Source organism: Haemaphysalis longicornis, unplaced genomic scaffold (assembly GCF_048455015.1).
Source record: "Haemaphysalis longicornis isolate Haplotype H1 unplaced genomic scaffold, Haemaphysalis longicornis Haplotype H1 scaffold_10, whole genome shotgun sequence".
Lineage (NCBI taxonomy): Eukaryota > Metazoa > Arthropoda > Arachnida > Ixodida > Ixodidae > Haemaphysalis > Haemaphysalis longicornis.
In genome coordinates, this window is record NW_027526204.1 from 128,145,961 (window position 1) to 128,160,054 (window position 14,094).

A 14,094-nucleotide genomic window follows, 5' to 3' on the forward strand; every position below is an offset into this window, starting at 1 on the left:
TTTCTTTTTCTTGTGCTCCCCACCATCTTCAATGTTCGGAGAGAGAGAGAGAGAGAGAGAGAGAGAGAGAGAGAGAGAGAGAGAGAGAGATAAGTTGAATGAACGGAGAAAGGAAAAAGCCAGCAATCAAGAACGCCAAGGAAGGCATAGGGGAAGTGATCCATCATCCCTTCTTGTTCACGTAGATTTATTAAAACCTTTGAAATACAGTGGAGAAAAACAAGCTCCGCGGATGGGAAGCGATCCCACGGCCTTTTTGTATAATGCATATACAAATATGCATGCGTAGCGCGGTGCTTTCAGGCACAGTGCGGCACAACCCTGGCGAGGGAAAGGTCGCCGTTGTGTCATCAGAAGCTGCTCTACAAATCTGACGAAACGTTGCTTGCTACCCTGCGACAACGCTGCACGGCCGCCCTCTGTGCGAGGTCACCAGTGATCTTGGGCAACGACGGAACGGTTTTTTTAAAGCGGGCAAATCGCGTAATAAGTAAGGAGGCCGACAAAGCAAGCACAGGAGAGAGAGAGAAAAAAGAAGGTTTAGATGTGCGTGAGCAGGAACGGATGATTCGCATCGATGACCACACCGATCGTCCTGACTTCTTTTTCTCGCATCTCTCCTCTTACAACACGGCAATTTTTTTCTGCGCCTTCTTTTTCTTGTCGCCTTCTTACTCAGAATTTCAAATCACTTGTTAAGTCTGCGTGTATACAAGGCATTGAATGTGAGACGCTTTCCGAGCCGGCCGAGATAACGGGAACTTCTTACGTGAGGTTCCGTCAGAAGATAACAATTTCAGATCATTTCTGTGAAAAGTACGCGGATTATGGAGATACTTTCCAGCGCAGCGATAAAATGGATAAAGTACAAAAAGAAAAGAAGCCAACCGGACGCAAAAAAAAAAAAAAAAAGAGAAAGAGAACGTTCGGGGGTGCCAACTAATCCCTAAGCAACGTCAGACCACTCAAATTAAGGACAAAGGAGGGCTATAGGTCGGATTTCTCCGCTTCTTTTTTGGTCAGCATCTGATAAGCGTGCGCTTATCAAAGCTGGCCTTGACGGGGCCTTTCGAACACGAAGATGAAACAAAGACCTGCCAAAATCTTGCATATGATCAGGCGAAGTCAGATTGGCTGGTGGTAAACGTAATGACGCCTGTATACAGGCGCCTACATGGTCTGATAGCCACACTGATCGGATAACACGAAATTTTCTTCCCGTTGGGTTATCTACGGAACCGGCTAAAATTAAAGGGACTCTGCAGCACTTCTGATAAACGCGTTCACTTTTTCCTTCGTGCCTGGACGCACTGCGAAAGCTGTGGTTTATCGCCAGCACGGAGCGGCACTGCGTGATTTGCTAGTCGCAGCGGATCCGCCGCCTTCTGTTTCTGTTTTGCTTATGTGGCGGTCTTTTTAAAGTGGCTATCAAATTAGTTTATTACTGCATCTGAAAGGACGCCGGCCAATAGCTGCGACATCATGTAATGACGTAATTCCAGCGGTCGAACAACACCAAGACCGGGAAAGAGAGAGAAATTTTTTGAGCGAGTTTTTAATTTATCTCATACGTGTAGACCAGCTATTTTTGGCTGAGGTATTTTGTGACCCCTATAATAAGTACTGAATGTGTTTGTTGACTACGTTCTGAAAGCATTTAAGATATAGAAAAAAGTTGAAAAAAGTGTTGCAGGGTCCCTTTAAAGCACGTTCTGGTTATGTAGACAGCAATAAGACGTTGAGACGTGGGCAGTGCGCCCTAATTGGCCCGCATAGGAAGTAGAAAGTTCGAATGTATCAGCAAAGTTCGGTATCAGCCTTGCCTTGACAAGGACAGTGCGGCTTAAACCTAAAAGTCGGCTTCTTATCGCTTACCTGTTTTGCGGTTAAGCTCTCAGAACGCGACGAAGGCTATGCTAACGCATAACGGCCAATCTCCATGTACAATTCCAAAGCTGACGCTGCGTTTCAGTTTACCTTCCGTGACAAGTCGCATGAGGTCAGTAGACATTCATAAAATGTAAACTTGATATCGACATAAATACCGATTTTCCGAACAATTCCCGCGCCGCGGAGAAGTGGTCCAGAAAATCGCGAATGTCGAAACACCAGCCGCGTGTTTTAAGCGCAGCTTATATGGCTTTGGTTTCATGTACTTTTCGTGTCTGAGAGCAAAGCCTTCCGAGGCTGCAACGTGTCTTTGAAGTGGGAGGCTTTATATTTGGCTCCTGGAGCTAGAAAACGAACGTCCTTGTGTGTGTGCTATTAGCACGCGGTCATTACCGAATTCGCACGCCGTTCAAAACATGATTTGGACTTCAAGCTTATGTGTCTCATTACGTGGTTATGCATATTGAGTAGGCTAGTTTTTAATAGACGCCATTTTCAACATCGGTATAGTGGAAATAAAAGTGCATGCGTGTGTGTACAGTCTTGGTCAAAATTTTCTAGCCCATGCCGAAAGTGCGGGGGCCGCAAAATATGCGAAATGCAAGATTAACTCTTGAGCCAGGCTGAAACAGTTAATGCGGAAAGCTAGATAAAACACCTTTCTTCCTTACTGTCATAACATGTTTTGCTCATGATCAAACGTTAAGCTTGTGCTTTGAATTCCTTGTGGCCCAGAAACATTTGCCGTGGCCTAGAAAATTTTGACAAAGACTGCATGTGTATTATGCTATGTTCAGTCTACCGACGTAACAGCCATATCGTGATCAATGGACGTAAAAAAAAAAAACGGTGTTTCACGCAGTTCGCTTGGCTGAGACGTCAAGTGACGACATTAAAAATATTAAGACGGTTGCGACAACAGTCTGAACCTGGCATTAGGCATGACCGCCGTCAGCGCTCAAGTGAAATAAAATTGGCTCATACCCTTCACCGAAAGTTTGTGTCACGTCTATGCTGTGTGCTAGGATATCCACCTTCACATTGTTTTATCGCTGTTTTTGGTTCGAGAAGCTTTGCTGAGTTCCACCGATATTTCTCCCGCGAACAGGCCCATTCCTGTACCACTAATTAAAGAACTGCTCTCGGCGTATCGAAAGACGCGTTAGTGAATCAAATTCCTCACGAACACCATTGCTGCAACAATTAGGTAATGCACGCCCATTCACAATCTACACATATTTAATTGCGGCCTTGCGTGTCGCAGTATTCACAGGGAGTTTTAAAACAGCAAGAAGATAAAACGCACCACTAAACAGCGTTTATCATGCAGTCCGATCGGACCGATCGTGGACTCGGAACCAGCGATCACAATGCAAGCGACGAAATGTGCGAGACGCGGCGGACGAGAAAGGGGTGAGGCACATTACAGGACGCGTGGCCGTGAATTTAAGTTGCCCATTATCTCGCATGAGGCAGACTCCAGTCATAGCAATGATATGTCGCAAAAAGAAAAAAAAAACCCTTTAAACCGCAAGAAACTACACGGATGCGCTTTTAACATCCATTTGAGGCTGTAGTGTCTAAAAATCAGCTCGCGGCGTGCGTACTGTACGACGTGACGGCGTCTCCATTCGTTTCGTAAACGGCCGTTGCTGCTTGGCTGCCGAGTATGGGCAGAGTTGCGTCAACCAACCATCAGCAGTACTGCGTCGTCGCGGTGCGGTCCGGCGGCGTCGCGCGTGCCTGCCATTTCTAGAGCTTCGGGCAATCGATCCGCGGATGTCGTCATCGCGTTTAATGAAGGAAGCTCTGCGTTCCACTGTCATTTTCCACCGATTTCTCATTGATTGAGACCATTACTTTTGGGTTTTATCTTTTTTTTAGTTCGGGAGTGAAGGTTTGGAGGGGGGGGACGGGAGTTTAACCGGGAGCTATTTCCGAAACTTGAAAATCGTCAAGAAATGACTTTTTTTTTTGTTACTACGGCGTCTTTCAGAAATTCTGGTTTAATTTCCATGAACGAGGTTTTTATACAGCTGCATTGATATATTCTGCAGTCCGAATGCATTTTACTCGGCACAAAGTGCACCAGATATTTCGTAAGGGCGCCAAGAAAAAAGAAACTAAATGATCAAACTCGCGCAGCTTGCGCCGGCGTTTCAGACAAGCCATTTTGAGTAAAGTCGTTACGCCATGATGAGTCGATACTAGAAGCGCTCTGTAGCAAACTTCCTCAGAGATTGCTTAAAAGAGAATCCGTTTAGTTTACGCCAAAGACGGTTTTCGGGTTTGGCAATTGCCTAGGGGGCGGAATCGACGTTCGGGAAAACAGAAAACTCGGTTGAGAGATTACAAAATTTGTGGGCCGAGAATGGATTTTGACAGCGCAGAATAGAATCCGTTGAAGTCAATGACAGAGGACTTTGTCGGTAGGGGACGTTTAATCTGAGCCACAAACTGTGTTTTTGGCTGGGTTGCGTAGCAAGCTACGCATTACGGGCAACGGATTACAAAAACTAGTGGTTGTCTCAATTTTGTTGATTAACAGGACTTTAAGGCTCGCTATATATCGATTAATTAGAGCAAACGCAATTCGTGAATTGGTTGTCAGACGGCTACTGATTAACGTAGGCGCACTGCCGCAGCTTTTTTTTTTTTTTTTTCTTGGTTCTGATGTAAGGTGCCGTGCCGCCAGTGGGCTATTAGGCGTACGACGGTGCAGCAGAGGACTTCCAATTAATTTGGACCACCCGGGGTTTTTAAATGCGCGGCGAAGCATTGGACCCCCGCGGGCGTTTTCGTATTCCGTCTCATATAGGATTACCATCTCGCCGGCCGTTAGTCGAACCTGTGACCGCCATGGCTACCGTGGCGGGCACTGACGGTTTCCAAAATTACGAGATAAACATGTAGACTGAAATTGATTGATTGATGGGTTTAAAGCTCCGACGCTACAGAGGCGATGAGGCGCGCCGTAGTAGAGGGCTCCAGATTATCTTTGACCACCTGGGCATCTCTAACGTGCGCCGAAATCTCGAACACACGGGCGTTTCTGAATTTCACCTCCATCAGAAAGGCGGCCGCCGCGGCGTATAGTCTGCAATACTTTTTTTCCATGATTGTCTGTTAGCTACCAACTGCACTGCCGGGTTAACTCCTGTGGGGACTAGCGCTCTTGGGATACAAAAATCAAAGCCCCTTTGTTAAGACAAAGACGGTTAAAACGCGAGGCTTCCTCCCATGCAACCTGAGTCAAAGTCAAAGTCAAAGTCCAAAATCCAAACTGCTTCGACCGCGTCGAAATGGCTCAATCACATCGACATCAATGCCCCAGCGCGAGGGAGCCGGGCTCGATTCAGACAACGGGAAGCGTTGTTTTCTTGGGGCGCTTGATGCGTCTTTGTGGAAACATTTTTCGTAAGTTGGCTTTCCTGCTGCGTGTCTCAGGTGTAACGATGGACGGCACCATGAGGTGAACGACGCCTCCAGTGGGGCATAGAGAGCTTCGCTTTAAAAAAATCTGGTTTAACGATGTCGTTGGCACATGAACCTGACTTCGTTGTAGCAGGTACTTCGTTATGAGAGGAAACAATTTCTTCTCCGCGCACTGCACTTGGAACGATGGAAAACGTCGATTAAAGCGAAAATTATTTTGGGGAAACTATCGTTGTTATAAAAGACAATTCATTGTAAGCTAGGGTTAATATTTACACTCTCCTTGCAATGGGGTCAGTGGAAAATCTCGAAAAAAGCAGTAATTCGAATTAAACGGTTCCGTTAAGACGGCATTTTACTCTAAATGTTGTGATAGCTGAAACAGCAAAGTAGTTTGGCGCAAGCCTTTGGAAACGCATATGTCGAACCGACGAGAAAAGAAAAATAGTGGGGATCATAGTAATGGCATCTTGCAGTTTCCCAACACCAAGCTACAGTCACAGACAAATGTAATAATGCAACACGAAAATATGAACCAATAGACGCAAAAATGAAAAGTGTTGTTCGTGGAGGTCCAATAATGGTGCACTAGTGGTATATTTGGAAAGCCACATTTCCATATTTTGCTTTTTTTTTTTTAATTTAAGCATTGCGTCAATTTGGCTTGCATGGAAAGACGTCGTGATATTTGTGCGTGGTGGTTCACATTTTCGCGATCGCGTTTCATTCGCCCATGAATGCACATCTCTGAGGCAGCAATGAAAATGCTGATGGTTTTCATTGATTCAAGTAACCAGCGTCACACGAACTGTGCGTATAAAAACGTATCAGGCGAAAATCGCGTCAACGGGGAACCTTGTTGACCCACAAACCCGCAATATATCAATCCGTTGCGGAGATTGCACCGCAGCTCTACGCACCAAGTCGCTGGAACGAGAAGTACCCTGGAAATCCCCTCAGATCTCTGAGAACGGCCTCCTAGAGCACAAATCAGCGGAAATAGTCGAGTCGGCAGCACGCGCCAGCAGCAAATAGGTCGCAGGCGTGTGGGATGTGCTTTGAATGGCTTATAAGTTACAAGCCACTGTACAGTCGGTGAAACGCTTGTCTAACTGGGAGTTCAATTTCTACTAGTTACATCTAAAGCTGCAGCAACACACTCTTCACAAACTCGCTTTAAACAACACGAGGGGCTTAGACTTCAGAACGCCGCAGATGTTTTCTCGAAATCTTTCGAAAGTTGTGGTATAGACACGCGTTTTACTGGCTGTACGTTTGCTACTACATTTGGGAGCATTTCTGTAGCTGCGGAAAGACATGTCGCGTATTTCTGCCACGGGCACCGCAAAGAAGGAAGCCATAGAAAAAAATACAGCTAATAAAACTTGTGGTTATTCATTTGTTATTGATCAAATTTATTCCGTTCTGCAGCTGAACCTATGCAAACTCGCAGTTGTAGTGAATGCCTCCACCTCGTTTGACAAGCAACACAATGCAGCCTTCACCCCCCCCTCGAAACACATGCTTTAAAAGTATCAGAATCAGAAAATCTACGCTTGATGTCACAATTCAGTACACGCAAGAGTATTACCGTGACTTATTCGTTGATTAAGTGTTTCGACTGTCCACAGGCATTCAGGACAGTCGAAAAATGTAGTTTGCATTGACAGGGCTGGCCACTGCAACGACCTAGGTACAGCGTTGTAAGTTCCCATGGTTGCTGCATTCCTTCGCATGTTGGCGGAATATTTCAGGAAAAGCCACTGTTCGAGACAAGCAAGTCTTTTGGAAACTGCCTGCCTTTTCTTGTTCTCCTTTCACTATCGGCTCGCTTTACATTTCCCCCTTCGACAGGCCAGCGCAGAAAGCTATATACGCACATAGGTCTGCATATAGCCTTGGGACTTCGCAGCTGAACCTCTATATGCGATGTCGCTGAAGGCAGGCGGATACAATGCACCTTTTTCCAGTAACCACCTGCGCATGCTCGGGCTGCCGGTCCGCCATTCTTGGCAGGCGTCTCCGGTAAAATAAACAAAAGGGCGCCCCTCCGCTTTCTGCTTAGGGAGAGGCTATGCTGTTGAGCGCTACACGCTTTTATTTTTGTCTCTTTCGATAGCTGGTGGTGAGTTCGCACGTGCACATCAAAAAGGCTTTCTAAGGAAAGGGCCAAAGACGTTTGTCGCTGACCACGCTTCGAGTCCACGGCTGCCAGCGAGGGAGTGACGAAAATGAAAGAAAAAGGGGCGCTTTGACCGCTACAGATTAGTCACAGGAACGAGCGCCTGCTACCGTGAGATTCATGTGAAAGGTACGGGTGAGACGCGTGGGCGCGGGCGGGACTGCAGGACCACAATATTATCTGAATGAGTTCTCCGAAAGCCCGACCTTTTGGGCGGCGTGCCTTAGTCGTGACGGCCGCTAGGAGGACCGGTACTGGGAAAAGGTTCATTGAACCTCGATTTTACGAAGTCCCGATTTTTCGGAATTAACGAACAAATTCGGATTCACCCCGCAGTTGCACATAGGCTAATGCTTTCTCGCTACTGCGAGGTTCCTTATTTGACGAATTCATTCGCGATTCCCGGTGACCGCGTTAATTTAAAGTTCAGCTGTAAAGCTACGATTTCTAGTACGTAGTCCACCGTTTGACGGAATACCGTCTGGTCAAAAAAGCACGTTTTCACCGGGGAAAAAAGAAGGGGGAGGGGGGGGGGACACTGAACAGGTCAAAATTAATGGTTTTGACGTTTCCAACGAGCTGTGCCATGATGTGGTGCAGGTTGCCGTCCGTTCTGTTCAGCGTCTCGGCCGTGGGCTGTATGCTTTAACTTTTATTTTTTACTTAGTCACTGACCCTGCTTTTTTGCCGTTACTAATGAGTTCTGCTACGAAATAAAGGTCTACAAAAACGCCTCATATTCAGGCAGAAGCAAGGCTTCAAGATCAGTCAGCTTCGTTTTTGTCAACCTATAGCTCTTATACGCTTAATGTGATGCAGTGCTGTTCTGGTAAACAGTACGGAAACTGACTTAAGGGGACTCTGCAACACTTCCCGTAAACGCTTTTACTCTACGTAGCTCTCGACGCAGTAGAGTGGGGAGCGTAAAACATTTCGAATGAAGGAAGATTTCGTAATTACGAGGATTCATTTTATGTGAAACGGTTGGTGAAGAAGCCGCGGCATGCGTGGGCATGCGCCGAAACTGCCTAAACGTGCGTCACCTCAGCTGTAACGTGTTTGCACTCGCACATTTGGGTGTCTGAAGGGAAAATTGATGTTGATATACACAGAATCGCTATTTCAGGGTTAGCGGGAACTGGGTGCGCTGTGGCGCGAAATGAATTTTATTTTTTCAAGGTCAGGTTTCTATGTAACACATAAAGAAGGGGCACTTAAATGATTCGTATACGTACGAGAACTGAATTGGAAATTGGAAAAAAAAAAAAAAAGTGTGGCGCAAAACCTGAACACTCGGAAATCGCGAAAACCAAGCTTCTGCGCAGAAGCTTGTTTTTTTGAGCGGGCGTGCGTTGATGCGGAACGCTCAACCTCAACGACACGTTTCCCTCTGGAACATTTCTGATCGAAATGCGGCTCTTAGCAGCAATTCTACTCTGCGCACAGTCACAACCAAACAATCTCATCGACATGACAGTATTGCTTCTTTTTGACAGGTACGCTACTTTCGAATCAACGGAACTAAATACGCGTAAAAATCGGTAAATTTCTCGCCTCCGGAGGAGACAAAATGCCAAGGTCTCGCGCACAGCGATTGTCAACCGACCGGACATCGGGCGAAACGGTTGAGCTCTCAGCCATCTCGGTAAACAAAGACACGTGGACGAATCCCCCAAGAAGTTGTGGCTCTGCTATTGGTCTCATTTCGCCTAGACTAGCGCAAATAAAATATTCGCGGAAGCGTCGGCATTATAAGGTAAGGACAGGATGCTCGTCAGCGAGAAATGACAGCAGTTGCGTGGCAGCGGCAACGTATGCGAGAAGCAGTGGCGGCAAAGCGGCGTGTTGCGAAGGCACAGCAGCAGAGGAAGGAGATACACAAAGCAGCGTGTAGCGGCAAGCCGCGGAGGGGGATTTCGGTGGGGCCTCCGGGGACCCACCTGAGCGGCAGCAGGCTGGTGCGAGAAGCGACAAGAAGAGGATCGGGCGCAGTTCCGGTCCCTGTGGAGTTCGGGCGGAGGCGTGTGGGCCCTTATCCTCGGCCGGGAGCGCCCAGTGGGAGTCGGGCTTCGGGCCGGCGGCCCCTGGGCGGCAAGCGGCTAGCCAAAGCATGGGGCCCACAGGGTGGCGGGGTGCGGGGGCGGTGCGGCAAGCGGTGGAGGAAGCAGCAGCGACGCCGCGCCGGGCACCCCTTACCTCGCCTGATCGACAAACCCTTCCTCCTCTCTCAGGTCGTGTCTCCTCGGAGTGGGAATCCCGCGCACCGAGCACACGCGCGTCTCAAAGATCCTCTCGGCGGCGACGAAGACGACGACGGCACACCGGTTCGACGTGCACCGGCTCACCGGTCGCGCGTCTGCAGACGCGCGCCGTTTCCCCCCTTCCGCAAGAGCACGTGGACGCTAGGGCGGCGCAACGGTCGCCCCCTTTCGCCCACTGCTCCTTCTGGGGTAAGAGAGGGAGGGAGAGAGGTCTCCCTCCGGCCGGCCCTTCTCTCCGGTACCCCTTTTTTCCACCCTTTCTATCAGTGGGCGCTGATGCTGGAAACTGCCGGATTTCTTTCGCCCTCTCTCTTTATCTCTCTTCTCTCTCTCCGATGTCTCGGCAGCGCTCGAAGATCTTAGCATCCTCATCACTCGCGATCTCCGGAGGATTCTGCGGCGCGCGCGTCTTGCTCTTCTTCGTACTTATCCATGTAGCTGAAGTTTTTCAGAAGCAGCGATGGTCTTCTGTGGCGATCTATCCGGCTCGAGGTTTTAGCGTGTTTACGCAGTGCTTCTTGAAGTTGAAGTGTTTCTCCGCTTCGCATTTAGTGCTGGTGCTCTTATCTGGGGTGCTCTTACCGAAATAATTTAGATTTTCAACGTAAACGCTGCTTCGCTCGTCAATATCTTGAAGATACAAGATACAAAGTGAGACTTACCCGGTATTAATAAAATACCGCTTATAACGTTGTTAGTTTTGTGACCCGAGTACCTCTTTAAACCAGGTTTTGCTATATTTTTTTCGAAATCGGGTTGAGAAAAGAAGGGATGTGGCGCGTTTTAAGCAATATTATGGATCCCTGGTTAGACCTTACCACAAAACGACAGGAGTGCAGCTTTATTGATAAAAGTTGAGAAACGAGAGTGTGCGACTGCGAGAATCCGGGAGCGATTCAAAGATTGTGAATCGCAGCGATGAGTTGCGTACATTGCACGTCATTCACCGCGACTGTGCGCTCGCGAGTGCGCATACTTCACTGCAGCGCTGTGGCGTTGTGTGTGGCAAGCATTTACGTAAATGATGCTTCGTTGAAATTGTTACCTACAGTGAGGAAGATCCAACTGGTGACAGATGTAACACCTACTGTTACTGTCTAACGTCTAAGTCCCGAAGCTGAACACCGTGCGTCCTCCAATCAACCCCTCCCCCCATCTTTCCCGTGGATTTATAACAACCAAGTGCCTTATTACCCGTAACCTGATTTAGGAAGCTTGTTTGGGAAAAGTGAAGGATGCGAGTAAAAAGAGAATATTTGAGACCTTTGAGATGCGCGGACGATGTCGTTTGTCTTCTGCAAAAAGTATGGAGAACACTTGTGCAGAATTGTCCCCAAAGTGCACTCAGAAAGCGCCGTCGCATGGTTCGAGAATGTGAAAGTAGAAAGTAACGTAGAAAGTAGCACGTATGCCCATAGCCTCACCTTTGGCCCGGGTAATAAGATGCTCCAAGAGGTGAATGAAGTTAACTATCTCCTACTCGTTTTCAGCGCCGATCCCAACAACTAGACGGAAATCGGGCGGTATTCGGCAAACTCCCAAATGATCGACAGTGGGCTACATCTGTCATTGAAGAAAAGCGTGTTCAACGAATGTGTCCTTCCCGTGGTAACTTACGGGGTCGAGCGAAAACTTGATCGAAAGAAAACTTGAGTCAACCCAACCAGCGGTGCAGGAAACGTGATAAGAGTAACACTTAAGCACAGGAAACCCCTGTCTCGAGTTAGGGAACAAACTCGAGTTGAAAACATCCTAGCTGAAGTAAGATAAAAAAATGTAGTTGGGTCGGCTATGTAATCTGGAGAACTGATAACAGGTAGACCGTCCGAGCAACACAGTGAGACAGGACTAGAAGTTAGGTAAGGCAGTTAAGTCGACGTAAAGACGAAATCAGAAAATTCTAGGACGACAAATGAATTCGAGCATGGCTCTCAACAATGAGGGTGCCGGGGACCGCTTTCGGGCTGTCGGTAGGGATTGGGAACACTACCATGACATGTGTCGATCCTTGTCCTAATTTCAAAAAAACTTGCACTTGCAGCCAAAGTCACCCGCGTACTTATTAAATGCCCGCACTTGCACCCTAATGTTTGTCATATGGTTAAACAAATTGCTCTTGCAAATAAAAGCTACCCAAACAAGTATATACCGACTTGACTTTTTGTGTCTGGCTTTTTTGCACAGCTGGTCTGTCGTGCAAAGAAGCCAACCTTAAAACATGTGTTATGCGGAGAAATATAATGAGCAAGTCATGCAGCAAAGCCATCTTTTTCCATTCCTAGGGAGGTTAGGAAAAAAGGAGTGAAGAATAGGGAAAAAATTTGGAAGAAGGCTTCAGTGGGTCCGCGAACCCCATCTGAGAACCACTGCTGTAGTGGATATAAACAGGCTGAAGATTATAATCGTATGATGATGATGATGACGACGACGACAACCGTTCGGCAGATTCGGTCGACTAGCTCCGGCCCGGTCCATCCACATTTTCTGTGTCACAGGATACCCCGACGCAAGTTGAAGCTCGGGGAGATGAAGTTGCAGTAGTTTGTAACATGTAATGTAACTGGTAGTAAACTTGCAACAGTTCCACCTTGTCTAACGACACAAATGATCTTCCACGTCGAGCATCTTGCCCAGGTGGAGCAAACATGTGATTCGACTCTACTGCGCAGCCTCCGTAGGCGTTTATTCTCATTGTTATGATGATTTACTTTCCACCTTTTTTCTCGCGCTCTTTCTCGGACATTTCCGACGTGTTTTCCGCAAATGCACCTGGTTTCAGCGAAGAGCCTTTACCCAATACTATGTTCCTTTTGTTCCTCAAGGGTAACAGAGTGGATGCCTAAAGAAGGCAAGCGTGGCAGGGGGCGGCAGAAAGTTAGATGGGTGGATGATATCAAGAAGTTTGCTGGGATAAATTGGTCGCAGTTAGCACAGGACCGGGATCATTGGAGGTCTGTGGGAGAGGCCTATCTATGTCCTGCAGTGGACGTAGATAGGCTGCTGCTGCTGCTGCTGCTGCTGCTGCTGATGATGATGATGATGATTATGTTCCTTTTGTATTTATACACCCTGTGAGCTCTGACAGCCAAACATATTAAGAGAGAGAAAGTGAGAGAGAGGGTAGAAATACGACGGGAAAGAGGGATAACGGTATAAAGAAGGCAACAAAGACAGAAAGAAAAAAAGCACGTATTTTATGACGCATTCATTAAGTTAAAAAAACAATGACACTGTTTAGGTACATACGCATTGATGGGCCAAACCGGGTACTTAATATACCTACATTTACGTTTTTTTAAAGTAGCTTGCACTGACGTCACCGTAGCGGTAATGTTGGAAAGCTGGATGCACTGCCGAAGGCTGTGAACCTATCTGCCGCTCTTATCTCGAGCAGCACTGGGAAAACTGACAGCAGTAATCTAGAAAGGGCTGTGGTGACGTCACATTCAAGCTAGGTATTTTTGTGTCTGCGTTCTGTTTGTTGCTTTTGTTGCTGAATGTAAAAAATCAATCCATAGCTCCTGTTATAGACAGCCGGTGAAGTAACCAACAGTCTCAGAGACAGGGAAATGTTTCACTGATATACCAGGTATACTCCGCAAAATGTGCACTCACTGTAATCCGGATAGACTTATACCCGTGCTACACGAGCGTTTCGAAGGCCTTTGAGTCGAATGTCATTCGACTCAAATGACACCTTTGAGCTGCTACACGACGTTTTTCAAAGGCATTTGGTTAAAATGGCGTTTGAGTCAAAGGAGCACGACAACTGACCGTTGAGAGGCCTTTGAAACACGAACGGTCGTACCCTCGGGCTCAGTTTCTGCAAGCCGTAATAATAAAAACAATTATTTACGAGTAAAACTTTGTGTTTGAAGTGCAAGATCTTCATAACTTTCCCCTTGTTCACTTGTTTTCGTTCTCTGTCACTCGCTCAACGTTTACGATGTAACTTGGTACTCTCGACACCACCGGTGCGCAAAAAGACAAAGAAACTGGCTACCTTGTGCATGTTTTGTGCGCGCTTGTAGATCGTTATCAATCTGATCACTAATAATTGCTTTTTTGCCCATTTTAACTCTAAAACTAAATTTTCGCCAAGAACGAAACATGGCAGCAGTGGCGACACCACAACATGGCGGGCGAACGCGGAAACTTTCAACTGCCTTTGAAAATGGTCGTGCAGACCGACAGAACTCCTTCCAGTTCGAATGACATTTGAAATTTCGAAGGTCATTCGACTCAAATGACCTTCCAAACGCTCGCGTAGCACGGGTATTAAAGATGTCACAGTTTCGAGCCTTTTTGACACTCTCGGAACGGGAG

At 47.2% G+C, this 14,094-nt stretch overlaps 1 protein-coding gene across 4 annotated transcripts in view; it reads right to left on the reverse strand.

The window, feature by feature from the left end:
* The window catches only part of Grh (grainy head), a 118,818-nt gene that overhangs the window by 61,203 nt on the left and 43,521 nt on the right, over positions 1–14,094 (reverse strand). The window contains exon 1 of one of the 4 annotated variants that reach the window (XM_077690698.1): positions 9,704–9,900. The exons of the other annotated variants lie outside the window; for them this stretch is intronic. The gene's annotated coding sequence lies outside the window, so the exon portion shown is untranslated. Of the gene's footprint in view, positions 1–9,703; positions 9,901–14,094 lie in introns of those variants that run through there. 4 annotated transcript variants of the gene reach the window in all.